The sequence below is a fragment of the Leucopleurus acutus genome, assembly GCF_964270905.1.
Source record: "Leucopleurus acutus genome assembly, chromosome: 13".
Classification (NCBI taxonomy): domain Eukaryota; kingdom Metazoa; phylum Chordata; class Mammalia; order Artiodactyla; family Delphinidae; genus Leucopleurus; species Leucopleurus acutus.
The window spans coordinates 86,295,098-86,314,358 of record NC_139155.1 but is presented as its reverse complement, the minus strand read 5'-3'; positions in this window follow the sequence as shown (position 1 = coordinate 86,314,358).

The following is a 19,261-nucleotide window of genomic DNA, read 5'->3' as shown; positions in this document are numbered from 1 at the left end:
GCACTGTCACCCCAAGTATAGGACAGTACTGGTGTGTCGTAGATGATTATCCAGTATTCTCTGAAAGAAAGAAAGAAAGGAGGAAAGAGGGTTCCAAATTTGTTTTTTCTCTTCCCTTGGTACATACAAATCTGTATTGGATTATTTTTTGCCAATTTAACCCCACCACTACTCCCTTCTAAGCCTGGGGACTACTTTCCAGAAGTCTCTACCACTAAGAGGAAATCAAATGAGATTGGGAAGGCAAAAATGAAGCAAAAGCCATTATCACCCCGAGTCCATGGTAGATAGATGTGACGGCTTCACAGCAGTCTGGACAAGCTCAGAGCAGTTTATCGGACTTCCTCTGAGCTCCACTGCTTCAGGCTGAAATCACTGCGACTTTGCCTCTGATCCCCCAGCTGCAGCCTCCAGACCTTCCCTCTCCCAGGTCTGCCCACAGTCTAATTCCAGTAGTAAACCTATTGAACCCCCAATACTTGATACAGACAGATATACTATCCAGACTGATACAAAATCCTAAAGGATTTTTTTGCTTTTGTTGTGTAATATTTTTATCTTCTTGGCATCTCCTCCCAAAATATTTTATCTCACAGAAGTCTTCCTAGCACCTGCTTTTTGAAGATAAAAAGATGATTGGGATTTGTATAGGTTAATGAGAGGAAGACTATACTAGCAGAGAGCACAGGACAAACAAGGTCAGACCCTGGGAATAACCACGGCATAAAGAGGTATGAACAAAGGACATGTGAACACGTTGTAAATGTGTTCAGGTGTGAGGCACACAAAACTCAGCCAACAAGAACAGGGGCCAATAGGCGCTTTCTCCTATTATAATTGCTATCAAAGAGGAAAATGTTTCCTAGGAGGAACCAGAAGACATCTAATGTCTGATTGGCCATAACATGGTCACATGCCCCATCTCTGGCCCAATCACTGACAGGGGAATGGGATTACCTGATTGGATTAGACCAATCGTGAAACATCCCCTGGGATGGGGGTGGGGCTAATGTTGCCCATCACTGTGGGCTCCCAACCTGGTCAGTCACAAAGCAGAGGATCTCTACACCAGGGGGTCAGGCGTGATTCTAGGTGATAGGCAGGTGGAGCTGAAATTACATTACAACTCAAGGTGACTAAGTGATTCCCTTTCTATAACTCTTTGGAACCTTCTGCCTGCATCATGAGGAATTTGTTCGTTTGATGCCTCTATATCTCTGAATCCTTTCTGATACTCTGGAAGCTTCCTTTCTGACATAAAGGAAGCAGAACGCAGGCTCAAAGCCTAAGGCAAGTAGCAGCATCTAGGTCATGATGTTCTGTATTTGTTTTATTTCCATAATTACCTGCTATTTTTGACACATGATAATGGTTTTCCATTCATAGTATTTATGCAGTTTCCTGTTTTTAAGATTTCCTTTAAAAATACATTTATTTAAGTAAAATAAGAATTTTAAAGTAAATATTATGTAGATAATAGTACCAATATTATTGTGATGGTGGGAAAAGTTGTAAGAACAGTTCAACAAAAATCTGAAATTGGAAAATGCCGATTAAACGATAGTAGAAGAGAAGGTTTGGGAGAGAAATAGGCGTGCAAGGCAACAAGACCCCTAAGGAAAAAATGAAATCTGCCTCTAGATTAAGTTCTAAGGCAAAATATATATTTCTTCCTTCTGACAGCATCTCACCCCACCACAATAAATCTCCAAACACACAAATTGTTGTAGGTTTAAACATCAAAACATTGTGTTTCAAAATTCACTTGAGCCAACAATGGCATTCTGCCACTAACAACAATAAAAATTCTTATTATTTCTGAAAACAGCTTGATATGTTCCAGGTCATTACTAACCATCTACTGATTTCTTGTTATGAAATTTGGAACTAAAATGACAGAAGAATACATGAACTGATATATGTGCATGTATAACACACACATCTACACACACATACACACAGTGTTTTACATAGTGTTTCTTCATTCTGGTTCATGCAAACACAGCTATTTTAAAAAGCATGGTGGGTAATATCAATATTTCTCACCCAGAAGAATCTGCTTCTTGCTATATATTTAAAATAGTCTCAGAGGCATAAATATATTGGTCCTGGTTAGTACATATTTTAACAATGTTTTCCAGCCAGTAGACAGTCCCATTGGTGATGTAAAAAATGACTTTAGGTGGTGCTCAGAGAGCATTTAACAACATAGGGTCACATCATGAGACATTTTATTTCAGTTTCGATTTTTATTTCTATTCTCTTTCAACCTTCCCCATGATATTGAGGAGAAAGTCTCATTTTGAGGGTGGGATGTCTTTGACATCTCCAGCCCTTACTGGTTTTCCTTTTCATCAGAGACAGCAATGACCATCACAGCCAGTAGCTTTGGCGAGAATCGGGTGGTATTTCTTTAGACCAGTTAGAATGTTTAGCTACGATTAACATCTGAAGGGGGCAGAGCAGATGATGAACTGGCTTGCACAACCAGCAGTCTGGAGGAAGGCAGTTCCCAGAGATCTCAGTCTGTGCTTGTACATGTGTTTGTTTGTTTTTCTTACCTGGACACATATTGTTACCTGGGCTTCAAACAGGAAATGCTTACACATTAGCCTCCCAAGCAGGAAAGAGATGAACAGCAAGAGCAACAAAAGTCTTTGAAAGACTCTATCTTTTTCTTCTTGGAAAGTTTTTTTTTCCCCTGTATTTTGGTTTGTCTCTTTATTTTCCCACAAGCTCTACTTTTGACCGCCCTTTCTGACTTTCTGGCCACTACTGGGTCACATGCTCAACCTTAGACCAATCGCAGGCAAGGGGGCTTGGTCTCCTTAGAACGAATCAGGCTTCATTCCTGGGACTGGGGGTGGGATATGGGACCACTCAGTACAAAGTTGGGATCAGTTGGCAGGGAAAGAGGAGAAAGGGCTTTGGTTGGGCAATGAGGAGAGTGGGTCACATTTTTATCTGCATAATATTTTTCTATTTAATTTCTGTTTATAACAGTGATATAAAACAGAAAAACAGTGAGATAATTAGAAGAAACACTACATTGACTCAATCTTATTAGGTAGCTATAAATGTGGGCTTGTTTAGCCCTTAGAAGAGGTTGTGGTATTTCCATACTTTTGTCATTTTGAACTATTATTTTAGACACCTTTTCTTTGCTTACCAGATATTTTCTTAGTTTATAACTTTTCCTTGGCCAAGTTGCCATGAATCTCAAATGAGGAGCATTTGAATTAATGAGGTTTATGGGTCATAAAGTGTTTTTGTCAGAGCAAAGGATGCCCTAATTATGTCTAGAGATACATGGAAAGCTCTCTGTTGTCTATCCCCAGCTATTCTACTTCTCCTCACTTTTGCTGATACAATTCACTACCTTAGGGTCCTTCTGATCTCCTTTGTCAACAGCATGTGACCAAGTCCTTGCCAAAGTTACCTGTAGGGAAATCTGATTGAGGGGTTCTATAAAGGTATTTTTTATTAATTAAAGAGACCCCTGACTTTGTCCTGCTTTTAACTATGATTGGATGAGGGCGTGATGCTTGGAGCACTGGCAGCTATTTTGGTGTCATGAGATGGTGACCATAAGGGCCAAGCTAATAGACTGAAGAAACTGGAGCAGAAAGATGGAAAAATCCTGGGTGTTTAAAGATATCTACAAGCTTCTGAACCAACGATGTGGTCACCCAGCTTTAGACCTGTGTTGTATGAAATAATAAAACCCTATTTTGTAAATCCATCTACTTGAGTATTTGTTCGTGGGCACTGATACAAAGGTGCATTGGAGGATTCCCAATGAAACTGAGTTTCTAATGGTCCCATCCCCCAAACTATAATGCACGGGTGAAGAATATATTCTGGGCTCCCATGCAGTTTTCCCAGAGGTTCTAAAAATGCAGAACGTTTCCTATTGCTTTAGCATGAAACTGACCTTAGCACAACTACCCTTTCTTTGACAGTGCAAATTTCACTTTTTCACGTGTATGTTACTATTGGCTTAGTTCATGGCATGCATTCGGCATGCAATGCATGGCATGCATTCGGCACCTCTATTCAACATTTCAGAGATCTGACCTGGATATGTGAGTTTCAATAAAGAAAGATTGATAAATGCAGTCAAAACCATAGGGGTGTGGAATTGAGTTATGGGGGTCAAGGAGTCTGCCTTATTTCTTTTTATTTCAGCAAAAAGCACTACTTTCTGATACCACAGTCTTTGGAAATATCTCATGAGACAAATATAAAAGTACATTTCTTTTTGTCAGCTTGATGAGTGACCCAGTAAAAACCACCAAACTCTCTTAGCAGACTGAAAATATGAAAATTATTTTCCAGTTCAGATATATTTATTCTTCCTAAAAAAAAAAAAAAAAAAAAATTCCAGCTGAAGCTGAGCTCCCTCCAATAGTTTCCGGGATTTTACTGGGTTTATAAAAAGTAATGATTTTATTAAACTGTAAAACCATGACAGATGGAGAAACTATAATTTAGAGAGATTAAATGAGCTGAATTTTATATGCCTCTAGCATTTAAGGCATTGAAAAATATCAAAATAATTGGAAAACGATGCATTGTAGACACCGGGCTATTTCTCAGCTGAACAGCTAATAACCACTCCTTACAAGGCTCCAGATGTGTGTTTCCTCTAATAATGGGGAGTTAAAAATAACACTCCTAATTCTTCCTCCAAATGACGGTCAGCTGTCCCGCAGCTACCAGGCATTCCACAGGAGGGAAGGGTGTTGAGTGCCTCGGAACGCTCAACAATAAAGAAATAAGCATGTTCATTCCATTATTCAAATGCACTCTTAATTACTTTAGAACTTGCCCCAAACTTTTCCAAGTCGACTCATGATAATGAGCTCCTGGGCTTTTGTCTTGCAGCTCACAACTTCATGCTAAATGGACTGCAACCAGACATACTGCCAGATGAATATTTATTCGTACCGGATTGTTATTGGATTCCGAGTCTCGGGACCTGCTAGCATAATTCAATTCCCTACTCACCTTCCCAACTCATCCATCTTTGAGGGGGTATAAAGCACGACGCTGGCATAAGCTTCCGGTGCTGCACTGAACATTTCTCAGCTCAAGGGACTGACTGTACAATCTGCTTGACTTTACAGCCCTTCTTCCAGCCAGAGCACAGGGTGGATGGTGCAGAGAGAGAGGCTGATGGCCTCTTGTGCTCAGAGTCGTAGCAGCCTCCCTCTCCATGCCCTAAGGGCAGTGTTGGACTTTCAACTCAGGACTGTTAGAATGAGCCATGGATCCAGAGGAAGGGTTGGGTCTTGGTTCCAATTCCTACACCAGCTCGCTGGGCTGGTGGGCGAGGTCTAAGTGCTGGGGCCAGTTCATCCGTAAAACGAAATACTAATATTCTGACCTCCCTGCCTCCAAGGTTCTTGACCAGATAAAATAAAGAGACTGTGGGAGAGCTTTTCACAAGATAGGAAGCACCTGGAAGTTGACAACCCCTGCCTCTGACCGTGTCCCCCTCTTTAGGGCCGTAGCCCCCAGGACCAGGATGTCACCCCATGAAGACAGACGTCAAACCCCACCTGGTGACTGACCTCCCTGGGGTCACAAGGGATGAGAGAAGAAAACACAGATCACGTGGTCATAGCTGTGACACAGTCTGCGACACAATCTCGACTCTAATCCCCCCAAGTCCATGTCTGCCTGACGAGAATGCACTGCAGGCGACGTGGGACTGGAACACAATTTTTCTGTCCCACTGCCCCTTTCAAATTTGCTCAAGGGAGACAACATTTTCCTGATCCAACATGTTTTTGTTTTCCTGTTCCAACATGTTTTTCTGCTCATGTTTAAACAACAGACCCTTGGCTACTAAAGACTCAACTTTATTCAAAGGGAGGTTTGTAATTTCCCTAGTGATTACCGTGTCTTGTCATGGCTGCTCAGACCGCTTCTGGGAGTTTATGCCAATTAAGTGACCCAGTGCCAGGGTTGACCAGGCCAGAATGACCAGTTAGGTGCTTCAGGGTTTGGGGATTGGAGCCAGGTGATGCCAACCCAACCCCCAGCGAGGGGAGGGGGCTGGAAACTGAGGTCACCTACGTCAGCGTGTGCAGATGAACCTATCTACAAAACAGAAACAGACTTAGATGTGGAGAACAGACGTGGGGATGCCAAGAGGGGTGGGGGGAGACACGGATTGGGAGTTTGGGATGAGCAGATGCATGCAAACTACTATGTATAAGACAGATAAACAACAAGGTCCTGCTGTAGAGCACAGGGAACTAGACCCAATACCCTGTGATAAACCATCATGGAAAAGAATAGGAAAAAGAATGTGTATATATGTATAACTGAGTCACTTTGCTGTACAGAAGAAATTAACACAGCATTGTAAATCACTATACTTCAATAAAATTAATTTTAAAAAGCTATATTGGCATGGTTCAATCTCTCATACCTATGTGATGAAGCTCCAATAAAGAAGCTCAGGTGAGCTTCCCAGAAGGCAATGCTTTGTGCATGATGTCACACATCACAGATGGGAGGAAGCGATGCTGTCCAGGCTTCCGCAGGGAAAGGTCAGTTGGATCTCTCCCCCAGCATCCCTTCTTTTGACTGGTCCCAACTGTACCCTTTAGGTATAATAAAATTACAACCCTAAGAATCGCACTTTCCTGAGTTCTGTGAACTTATTCTAGTTCATTATTAAAGCTGGGAGTGGTTTTCAGAGACCACCAAACACAGCTGGTATCAGAAATGTCTCATGGGGACTTTTCCCTCTTTGCTTCCTTCTGTACGACCATCCATTGCCAGTTGAGGTAATGAACACAAACTCACTTCCTTCATTAAAATATCGCATCCGCGGTACAGATCAAAACCATGTTCTTGATTTATCTGCCAACCTTCTCCCTTCCCGTAGCTTGGGTCTCCTTCTACAGGAAGCTTATGGTGAGATGTCTTTGCTTCCTGTCTTCTCCTTTGGCCAATTCTCAGCCTCTGAGTGATTTTGTGACCCCCAAGGGTCTGAGCAGGGGATCCCGAGAAGAGCTTCAGGGTCAGGAAAAGTCTTACTTGAACCGTTAACTGAGTGAAAGAACTTCATGCTCTCTGGACCCAGTACACGTTGATACAACATCGTTGGTCCCTTCGGAAATTCTCTGTAAGGCTCCCCTGTCCTGCAGCTTCCATGACCAAGAAAAGCATGTCAGCTGTCCATCAGGCCACTGGCTCTCCTTCGGTAGCTCTGCTTAACTCTCCCCCTGGTGGTTGCTGCGTTCACACGGATCCCTCATCAGTCCCCTGGAGGACTTCACCCTGATTCTCCCTCAAACTCACCAGAGAAAGACAACTATCATACGATCTCACTTATATGTGGACTCTAAGAATATGATACAAATGAATTTATTTATTAAACGGAAATAGACTCACAGACATAGAAAACAAACTTACGGTTACAAAAGGGGAAAGGAGGGGGGAAGGGATAAATAAACAACAAGAATCAATAAACAACAAGGAACTACTGTATGGCACAGGGAGCTGTAGTCTGTATTTTGTAATAACCTATATGGAAAAAGAATCTGAAAAAGAATATATATATATATATATATATATATATATATATATATAAATAACTGAACCACTTTGCTGTAACCTGAAACTAACATGACATTGTAAATCAACTGTACTTCAATAAGATTAAATACATACATACATACATACGTCCGTACGTAAGCCCATGTCTGGCCCCAGGAGCCCAGAATTAATCCATTGCTCTGAGACAGTAGTCTGGGGCTGGGGGCTAATGGCTGGCATACACATTTGTATGTGATAAGATAGCGTGTTGTTCAAACACATGTCATAGATAAGCAATGTTGCTGACATTAATTTGCCACTGGTTGCATAAATAACCTTTTCCTCCAAGAGCATGGATCATCGGTAAAATATTAAGTAACAGGTGGATGTGTGTCCTTCACATTGATTTATAAGCCTTTCTTTTCCCCTGGGTTTGACCATTTCTTTGTGATTTGATTCTCCCCTCCCAACGCCTGCCCTTCCTGGGTCTCAGCGTTTACCTGAACCTCGGATGGTGTGTGGAGGCTCGCTTAGAACAGCGCCCAGAATGAGTGTTGGTCTTTTCATCTGTTTCATCATTCGAGATGCACTTTACAGTGATGGCGCTTCTAGAAGTTGCTGACTGAAATAAAAAATGCACAAGAGAGCTGTGAGTTTCAGTTTTATTTGAGGACCTTACAGAGGACGATAGGCTGGGAGACAGCCTCTCAAAGAGCTCTGAGGAACTGCTCCTAAGAGGTGGGATGGGGGAGGCCAGTGTCTACACCTGTCATTGTTTGTCATTTCATTCATTGGGTCAGATTTTATCATAAACTTAATGGGTTGTTTAATTCTAAACTTGCAATAAGGGACTTCCCTGGTGGTCCAGTGGGTAAGACTCCACGCTCCCAATGCAGGGGTCCTGGGTTCGATCCCTGGTCGGGGAACTAGATCCTGCATGCCACAACTAACAAGTCCACATGCTGCAATTAAAAGATCCCACATGTTGCAACTAAGACCTGGCACAGCCAAAATAAATAAATAAATATTTTAAAAAAATAAATAAACAAACTTGTGATAAAATACCAAAGCTGTGAGCAACTCCCTGTTTGTTTTACATAATCTCAGGCCAAAGAAAAAAGGGAACAGGGATAGGTCAAGAATAACCTTGGCCATTTAACCTGGTAAAATGTTTTTAAATGGGTAGAAAAGTCAGCCACACACAGACCGCAGATTTCAAAACAACCCCCATCTCACTGTAAAGTGCTTTATCCCAGTGAGTAAAAAGGTGGCCTCTACTCTCTCAGCCTCTGCAGTATTTTGAGACCATCCTCAACCTAAGATAAAATAAACACAGTTCATCTAAGCAAGTGACCCAGACCAACAATTAAAGCCAGACTCATTTTCCTAATTCTCCTAAAACACAAAGATTAGCTGGTTTTATCTATCGATAATATTCCAGGCTTCTTAGAGTAAGAGGAAAATTTCCCTGGTGGATTTTAATGCCCTTGGATGGTTATTTTGCATCTACAAAGTAATAGTGTTCCATGGGTCTCCAGCGAGGGAAGAGTTTCTATTCACCTCTTCTCTGCACTTGCCGATATATTTTAAGTTTTCTAAAAACAAACAGCAACCCCACCATAACGCATATAAATTGTATAAATGCAGGAAGACCTCTTCAGTAGGTGCTAAAGAACTCTGAGACAAAAAACAAAACCAAAAAAAAAACTTAAGTGCAGTATTTGCACTTTGCACATAAACTTCTAAATAAAAACTGTTTTTTCTTTTATGAACCTCATTTTAAACTTTCTCTGTTCCTTCTATTTTGGAATCCAATTAGACTAACAGTTATATAGACAGGCTGAGATCTTTGGAGGAAGGCCTGGTGGCCAGTGGCTCCGTCCGCCTTTCTTCCGTTAGAAAAAGACCTAGATGAAGCTATTAGTGAAAAATATCTTTTTTCATATTTCCGAAATAATGCTGATGGGGAAGAGTGGACTTGGAAACCAGAGAGAGCATTTCGATTCATATTCTGCCAACTCTTCTGAAGCAGGAAATCACACTGCTGCTTCACACACACAGCTTCACAAAGACCTCTACCTCTCTGTCCACTTATTCACAGGCTCCTGTGGGGCTTGGAGAAAGACGAGGCTCGGTTTAGGGGGGATTGTTAAGACATAGCAAGCTATTCAAACCCTGGATTTCCAAGGAGAGTTTGCTTTTCATCCTGAAAGCAAAATGTGCTATTAGCCGAAACGGCCAAGGTGATGCTGGCAGTTTTGAAAGTGGGTGCGCAGCTAACACAGTCTGGAGGGCACTTGGGAAAGGCACTCACCTGTCTGCAGAAACACCTACAGAAATCTTCAGATCCAGCTAGAATTTCCAGTGGTTTTAGGTTTTCTCACGTCTCTAAAGCTCTGCCTGGTCTGCAGTATCAATGCCCTGGTGATCTTGGACCTACATAAGCCCCTGACCCTCCCCCAAACACATATACATAGGAGCACACAGGTACGTGCAGGCACGCATGCACACAGGTACATGCAAATTAAAAAAGCTTTTGCACAGCAGAGGGAACCATCAACCAAATAAAAAGGGAATGGGAGAAAATATCTGCAAATAAGGTACTGCTAAGGGCTTAATATCCAAATTATTAGAAGAACAATCCAAATGATTAAAGAAATCACACAACTCAGTATCAAAAACATGGAGAATTCACTTAAGAAACGGGCAGAGGAACTGAGAGACGTTTCTCCAAAGAAGGTATCCAGATGGCCCACAGGTGCATGAAAAGATGCTCAACGTTGCTAATCATCAGGGAAATGCAAATCAAAACCGCAGTGTGACTGACGGTATCTTGCTGATCTACTCTGTCCTCCCTCCTTACTACGCCTTCTTTAGGGAGGTGGGGTACGTCTCATCGCTGATGGGAAGCTCTGCCATGTTTTCCTTCTCAGTTTGCTTCTTGCACCAAGCCAGGCACGCATCCCGTGGGAACTGTTGTCATTTGCAAGCTGCTTTCAACAGGCTCCTCTATCATCTAATGGGATATCCCTTGTTTCCCACCCCCAATGCAAGCCCCCTCGACCGCCCCAAACTCTACAAAGTCTCCCTTTCCAGAGGGAGATGCCTGGCTGACTATGACTCATCCTGTAATTGAATTTAGATGCTTCTATTCAGAAATGAATTCCCATTATGCCTGGGCCAAATGTCAAGCATACAAATTGAGAGAACATTGAAAGTACCTCTGAGAAGCGGCAGGCTTCATTTGAATAATTAGGTTGCATTAGCACGTACTTCTCTCTACGACGCAACGACGCGGGGCCACCTCCCCACTGGTCACTGTGGAGAGCCGTGGAATCACCCCCTGGCTAACACAAGAGCTCTTCCTACAAGCACTAGCCATCTTTTTAAATAACCTTTGCTGTTGTTGTTTTTAGTGGTGATTTCTGGCCAGTTTCACTTGTTTTTTATATATGCATGCATTTTCTAGATATTCCACGATAAATACCCATTTCCTTTATAATCATGAACATGATGGGTTAAGACAGATGGATATTGCAAAGGATCCAGGACTTTGGAATGAACCACAATTTGGGTCCAGGTCTGGAGAGTCGAAGCATCCTGAGAAATACCCACATTTGGACTTCCTCACGACGCAATGTATATTACAGCTGTCATTTCCATAGTGGCTTTGCACAATCACTGGTGATTTCTGCAGTAACATAGGACACTCCTTCCTTTCTCATGGGGACCCATTAGGCCAAGTGCAGCATAGATGAGAGGTAGTGGCTTTTATTTATTTATTTATTTTATTACTTCTCTGTTTTATACATATTAGTGTATGTATGTGAGAGGTAGTGGCTTTTAAAAGATAACATGAACTTCCTTCTCTTTCATAGCAGAAAAAATCAAGAGTAAATGAGCTTTTTTTCCCTCTAGGTCACCATGCTCACATATTCAGGGTAATAATGTCTTAAGAGGCTCTTACAGGAAGACTTGATTCTATGTACCCACTGCGATGTCTTTTATTTTTACATCAAATGATTTGGGTCTGGTGGCTTTATTTTCCAGTTAAATTTTTAAAAAATCAAGCTTCGCCAGCATCACTTTTCCACCCCGATTATAACACTCAGAAGAGGTGATTTGTACCCTGTCCTCTCTCTCTTTCTCTCTCACACACACACACACACACACACACACACACACACACACGGACAAGAGATACAGGAAGAGTGTACTGGAAGCTGGCTTCAACATTCCCACCCATGGATGACGACTAAAAGTGGGTGATGCTGTCCTGTTGTGAATCCCTGGGTCATCAGCCATTGAGCCTTGAATGACTCCTGTAGGGCCTCCCTTCCAACCTCTGCTCCTTAAAATTCCATTTCTCAGATTGGGTCATCAGATATGCAAGGTCTACCCTTGAGGTTATGTGAGCTAGCTGTGAGCACAGGCTGGACAAAAGGCTCCATAAACTGACTCACACAGAATAAGACATCCCCCTAATAAGAGAGCCAAGGCAGGAGGGAGAACCATTGTTAAGATAAGAGGGCTGTCTCTTGTACTGTTGGTGGGAATGTACATTTGTGCAGCCACTGTGGAGAGCAGTATGGAGATTCCTTCAAAACTAAAAATAGAACTACCATAGGACATGCCACTCCTGGGCATATATCCGGAGAAAAGTCTAATTCAAAAAGTTACATGTACCCCAATGGTTATAGCAGTACTATTCACAATAGCCAAGACATGGAAGTAACCCAAGTGTCTATCAACAGATGAATGGATAAAGAAGCTGTGGTACATATATACAGTGGAATATTACTCAGCCATAAAAAGAATGAAATAATGCCATTTGCAGCAACACGGATGGACCTAGGGATTATCATACTAAGTGAAGTAAGTCAGACAAAGACAAATATCATATGATATCACTCATATGTGGAATCTAAAAACAAGTGATACAGATGAACTTATTTACAAAATAGAAATAGACCCACAGACATAGAAATCAAACTTATGGTTACCAAAGGGGTAAGGGTGTGGGAGGATAAATTAGGAGTTTGGGATGAACATACACACACTACTATATATAAAATAGATAACCAACAAGGACCTACTGTATAGCACAGGGAACTATATTCAATATCTTGTAACAACCTATAAGGGAAAAGAATCTGAAAAATAATATATATATAACTGAATGACTTTGTTGTACACCTGAAACTAATACAACTTACTGAAAATCAACTATACTTCAATTTTAAAAAGAGCGCTGCATCTGAAAGGCAGTGTCAGAATAATAATAGCTAACATTTCTGGAGTAGTCATGGTATACTGGGTGCTCTCCTAAACTCTACCTTTCATATTAAAATTTGTATTATAAAATGATTTGATATTACAGAATAATAAGAAGAAGCCAATGTACAGACCACAGAAATTTAAGATGTTAGTTTTGCATTTTTGCTTAAGTTCTCTTTTCAATAAATAAAGCATTACTGATTCAGCTTAAAAATTAAAAAGCTTAAAAATCTTAATTCCTCTCTCCTGTCCCTTGATCACTGGTGTCATTCATATTACTTATATTTAAGCGTACATAATCGAATACATTGTTGCTACTATTATTTTGAACAGACTGTTATCTGTTAGATCAATTAAGAATAAGAAAAATTTTTATTATACCTTCAAAAAAGTTTATTTCTTAGAGATGAAATGGCTCGACAGAGACCATGATGGGCCGTTCTAGCTCAATACCCATCTCAGTAGATTCCATCTTTTTTTTTTAAGACTTATTTTTTAAAATTAATTTATTTTGGCTGTGCTGGGTCTTATGCAGCACGCAGGGATCTTCGTCGCAGCATGCAGGATCTTTTAGTTGCGGCACGCAGACTCTTAGTTGCGGCATGTGGGATCTAGTTCCCTGACCAGGGATCGAACCCCGGCCCCCTGCATTGGGAGTGCAGAGTAAGTGCATTGGGACCACCAGGGAAGTCCCCAGATTCCATCATAATAAATAAAAATTGTTTCAAATCTGCCTACTCTCGAATTCTTGCTTTGCTTCACACCCTTCCTGTAGTTCATCTAGTAGCATTTTATCTTTTATAAGTTATCCAAGATTCATGCAATATGCAATTTCTTTCTTCTTTGCCACTGATTTCCAGTCCCCGTGTTCTTCCTAATAACGACTTCTTGATCTTGGAGCAGCGGTTTCCTCTTATGATGCGTGTGTCTGTGCGTGTGTGTGTGCTGTGTACCTCTCTCTGTGCTCATCCTGTGAACGTTTTGTCTCTGACAGAAAAACTGCTGTGGGTATTTCACTGGTCATCATACAGAAGAAAGTGTACATACTGTTAGATGGAAATATTATTCTATTTCTTTCTTTTTACTTTTATTCAGGCACATGGCAAAGCCTCCACTGAGGCTGTTTCCTAGGCAATTTCCTTTCTGTGCATACCAATACTTTTTTTAGATTTTGGGTTGGGTGTAAAAGAATGATGCCCACACGATGCTTGTATAAATAGAGCTAAAAGTAGTTTAACTGAGAGATTCAACCCTCAGAAATGAACCCCATTTGTCCCCCAAGGAGTTAGCGCTACCAGTGGGAAAAAATAAACATGTTTATGGTTCTCTACATTTCCCCAAAATTCATGTTAATAAAAAGCTGCATTTAAAACTTATTTGTTAAAGAGCCCTCTTTTGTTGACACTCATTTATTAAATAAAACCCCTTGTCCAATTCAGATATGAGATATTTCAATAAGGGAAAGTAGGAAAGATAAAGTAGGGATAAGAGTAAAGGTACCACCCCTGAACAATGAAGTGAGGAAAATGGGGAAAACCAACACCCAGCATGGATTCCCAGTAAAAGACACAACGTGCCAAATCCCAGAGAATTAAACTTACACGCCAATCAAACAGACCTGGAAGAAAAGACTGATCCCCCCACCCTCGCTCATGTTTCTAAAACAATCCAGAAGCCAAAGAAACTAGCTTTTGATGACACACAACACAGAGACTGGTGGGGTGGAATGAGGAACTGAGGGCACAACATTTAATGAGGACCCTACTCTCAGTGTTGTGCAGTGCACGCCCCTGGCATCCAGCCGGACCTCAGTCCCAGCCCTTTGCATAAGTGCATCAAAGCAAGAGCAGAGCTCACTACAGTGAGATCCCACCTCACACTGGTCAGAATGGCCATCATCAAAGAGCCAACAAATAACAAATGCTGGAGAGAGTGTGGAGAAAAGGGAACCCCCTACACTGTTGGTGGGAATGTAAATTGGTGCAGCCACTATGGAGAACAGCATGGAGGTTCCTTAAAAAACTAAAAATAGAACTACCATAGGATCCAGCAATCCCACTCCTGAGCCTATATCTGGAGAAAACCTAAATTCGAAAAGATACACGCACCCCTATGTTCACAGCAGCGCTATTTACAATAGCCAAGACATGGAAACAAGCTAAATGTCCATCGACAGAGGAATGGGTAAAGAAGATGTGGTACATATACACAATGGAATATTACTCAGCCATAAAGAAGAATGAAATCATGCAGCATTTGCAGCAACATGGATGGACCTAGAGATGATCATACTAAGTGAAGTAAGTCAGACAGAGAAAGACAAATATCATATGATATCACTCATATGTAGAATCTAAAAAAAATGATACAAATGGACTTATTTACAAAACAGAAACAGACTCACAGACATAGAGAACAGACTTACGGTTACCAAAGGGGAAAGGTGAGGGGGGAGGGATAAATTAGGAGTTTAGGATTAACAGATACACATTACTATATATAAAATAGATAACCAACAAAGACCTACTGTATAGCACAGGGAACTATATTCAGTATCTTGTAATAAACTATAATGGAAAAGAATCTGAAAAAGAACATATACAGATGTATAACTGAATCACTTTGCTGTACACCTGAAACTAACGTAAGATTGTAAATCAACTATTCTTCAATAAAAATAAATATTTTTTTAAAAGGAGCAGAGCTCGCTGTTAATGCGGGTGGCTACATTCTGTTATCTTTTACACGCTACTCTAAGGCCACAAACAAGTGTGGACCACTGAACTTCACAAAGGACTCAGAATCGAAAAATCAACTCTCAAATCCAAGGCTGTTCACCCAGAGGTAATGAGTAACATCCAGGAATTCTTGGTTCATTGGATTAGCACTGAGCCGGTCCTAGGAAGTCTGCAAAAACATTGTCCTATGAGGTTCCCAGGACCCCCTTGTAGCTTATCTGGGGCACATCCTGGCTTCAAACCCAGCTGCCTTTGCTCTCCCTGATGGCTGCTTCGAAAGGGATCCCGCCAGACCTCCACAAACGAAGCATTGTTAACTCATCCCCTATTGCTGGTCAGACTCGGGCTCCACCATTCAAAAAGCAGAAGGCATAAAGGTGAATACAGACATGAGAAAGGAGTTTACATCTGGTCCTGCAGCCTCTCCATGTACTCTCTGAAGCCCTGGGACGCCCCCAGCCCCATGTCTGGGCACACCCACTGGATGCCGTCATCACTGTCAAACGGGATGGAGTTGGTGTACGGACCGCCGTCCTCCGGGAGGATGGTGGTGTAGGACGTAAACTTGACCCTCTTCCTCTTTGGGCCGGACGAACTCAGAGGTTCGTTTTTCATGTCTTTCTCATAGACAAAGTCAGAAGGTCTGAGCAGCTGACTAGGGAAAGTCTTCTGGGAACCGCCATTCAGAAGGAAGTTCCTCTCCTCGGACTGCAGTCCCCTGTCGATCATGGTCGTGCACTCCTCCGACGGGAGGGTCACGTCCACTGGGTTCTCCAAAAGCTCCACGTCGTTCCCAAGGCAGACCCAGTAGTGGGAATGGGGGATGTCGCCTTGCTCGCTCACGGCGAATCTTCTGTGTCTGTATTTCCATTCCATAAATTTCATCCATTACCCTGGCATAAATAATGTGATATAACCCCTCGGGTATGAGGAACAAATTTGTATACTTTCATGAATGCAGTCCTGTGTATATGAACTAACTGAACGTCATAAAGCAGAATTTGACTTTGAATCTTCCAAAAAGAGTTTAAAAGATCACGTGATGCCTCTGAATCACTTTTGGGCACAGCTCATCAGGCTACTGCTCGAGATACTATCACTTCAAGCATCCTTTATTAGGAAGACAGGTTCATTTGAAGCATCTGAGAAAAGACGTATTGTATTATGGGGACAGATGCGCTTGAAAGACGCAATGACCTTGGTATAATGGAAATGAATTTGCTACAAGCTTAACCGTGGAGCAGAGGTTTCAAGTTGGCTATAATTAATATCAGCCAACAGATATTTGGTGCCTGTTAGCCGTACTTGTTTAAATAGCAGAAATAGAGTTTTCAAGTATCGATTATTACTTATTTTAGAAAAAGTAAGACATGTGAGCCTTTGGTTGTGGTCTGAGGCAGTTTCCCCTCTCACAGATAACCTGCCATAACGTGGTATTTGGCCACAACTACTGAGCCCTCACGCCTAGAGCCCGTGCTCCACAACAAGAGAAGCCACCGTGATGAGAAGCCTGTGCACTGCCACAAAGAGTAGCCCCCGCTCGCCGCAACTAGAGAAAGCCCGCGTGCAGCGACGAAGACCCAACACAGCCAAAAATAAATAAATTTAATAAATAAATTTAAAGAGACCCTGGTGTTGCAAGTGTGTAATAAACCTTGGGAGCCGCTGGTATGAGCTCCAGAATGAAACAAACCCAGTTCCATGGTCGGATTCACCCTGACTCAGGCAAAGGGCGTGAGCACTCCGATCTTCATGTGAAATCTGGGCGTGCCCACCTCTCACGTGGTTTTTGCAGCACTGAGGAAAATACAAAATAATATGTGCAGTGTGTTTGGCCTGAGGCCAGCACATAGCCCTCAACAGAATTTCAGAGTGATGGTTAGTAAGGACGCAAGGAGGGACTTCACGGGGTTCAGCACAGACTCTGCGGGACACGGAGCAAGGATGACTCACAGGGCCTTAGGGAAACACTTGAGGGTGAAGGGCTTGTTAGCAATGACAAAACCCCCGTGTCACCTCTGTGGCTCTGAACTGAGGACAAAAGGCCAGAGATTACAACAAAAGATGCTCCCATGGCTCTTATGGCTTAAATTCTAAGAGTCTGGGGAGATGGGAGCCAGAACAATGGATGACAACTAAAATATTTATTTATTATAAATCACGGTGTCACACACAGCCTGTAACATGTCGTCAGCTCGTGGGGGGAATATTCCCTGCTACATCATTGTTATTATGTCCTACATAGACCTGATTTCTAATCTTGGGGCTATTTCCGGTTGCCCTCTGTCTCACAGAGGGCATCGGAACCCCCACTAGCACCCACAGCCTCGACAACCCTCCATCACCAAGCAGAACTCTGTTCTCTTCTATCTTTTTATTTATTTATTTTTAATTAATGTTTATTGGAGTATAATTGATTTACAATGTTGTGTTAGTTTCTGCTGTACAGCAAAGTGAATCAGTTATACATATACATAGATCCACTCTTTTAGATTCTATTCCCATATAGGTCATTACAGACTATTGAGTAGAAGAAGCATAAGAAAAGATGCTCAACATCACTAATTATTAGAGAAGTGCAAATCAAAACCACAATGAAGTCCCTCCTCACACCGGTCAGAATGGCCATCATCAAAAAGTCTTTAAATAATAATGCTGGAGAGGGTGTGGAGAAAAGGGAGCCCTCTTGCACTGCTGGTGGGAATGTAATTTGATAACAGCCACTATGGAGAACAGTATGGAGGTTCCTTAAAAAACTAAAAATAGAGTTACCGTATGATCCAGCAATCCCACTCCTGGGCTTCTATCTGCAGAAGACCATAATCCGAAAAGAGACACGCACCCCAGTGTTCACTGCAGCGCTATTCACACTAGCCAGGACATGGAAGCATCCTTCTATCTTTCTAAATCTGTGCATTTGCCCAGCAGCGAGGTGAGCACAGAGGCCCTTCCCCAGAAGCCTGTCTTCTCCAGTAACAGCGTCCACTTAGGAGGCTGTCAGATTCCATGAACATAACCGTCCTTCTCTTTAATTCACTTTCTGTTTATGCAACAGGATGGGCGCTTTATCTTCTCATTTCAGCCTCTCTTCTGCCTCAAAATCAGATATCCAGCCGCAGGCAGTTATCAGCACTCTCATGATACTCCCATGCTGGGGAATTCACCGCCTCCAAACTGCTTGAGTCTCGGAGCTGAAAACTATTTTGAAAGTCAAAGCAAAACAGTAACAACAAAAATCACTTATTTATGATGGTACTGGGGAAAGTTTCCTTCTTCTTTTTCTCCCCCTCAGGGTGTTTATACTATATGTCTCTTTATAGACTCTGCAACACCCACTGTAGAAAAGAAATATTATAAAAGCAAATTTATGTCGCTGTAATTTGTTTTGTGACAATGTTACGGAAAGGGCTCAGGGCAGGCTGTTCCAAAGTGGCATATTGATTATTTTGAAATAAAGTTACTTGAGAAACAGCTGGTGCGAGAAGGATGCTCTGACCCTTTCTTCTGTCTCTCTGAAAGCAGGAAATAAATCTCCCACGTGAAAGGTACCTTCCCTTTACCAGGAGATAGAAAGACATCCTTATCAACAAAGAGGAGGAAATCAGGGCTGTAAAAACAAACCTTGTTACTTCTTCACTAATTACTACCCCAAGCCCAAATTTCTTTGTCCTGTCAATTCTTCACAAATG